Here is a 511-nt window from a genome sequence, read left to right as displayed (position 1 = left end):
TAAACTTATTGAGGCTTATTTTATACTATGGCATATGTCTTTCTGGCAGAATGTTTCATGTGCTCTTGAAAAGAATATGTATTCTGTAACTGTTGGGGGGAATGTCCTGGAGATGTCTGTTAGATTTAGTTGGTTTATAGTTTTGTTGAAGTCTTCTGTCTATTTTTAAAAATATTCTTTTTAGTTTGTCTGTACCTCATTGAAAATGGGTATTGAAGTCCCAAACTTCTCATGTTGAATGTATATATACTCTTTTAATTCTATCATTTTAATAAAGTTCAGAGCTCTGTTGTTAGGTCCACATCTATTTAATTGTTATAACTTTCTGGCGAATTGACTTTTTGTATTAGAAAATGATCCTTTGTTTCTCTAATAAGAATTTTTGTTTTAAAGTCTATTTTTTAATATTAGTAAAGGCACTTCAGCAAATTTTTTAATCCTATTTCCTTTTTGTGACATTTTATAAAAATTCGTCTCTTGTAAATAGCAGATAGTTAGATCTGTTTTTTAA

This window comes from Propithecus coquereli, unplaced genomic scaffold (genome assembly GCF_000956105.1).
Source record: "Propithecus coquereli isolate 6110/MARCELLA unplaced genomic scaffold, Pcoq_1.0 Scaffold287, whole genome shotgun sequence".
In the NCBI taxonomy this organism is placed as follows: Eukaryota; Metazoa; Chordata; class Mammalia; order Primates; family Indriidae; genus Propithecus; species Propithecus coquereli.
Note: the sequence above shows the minus strand (reverse complement) of the source record.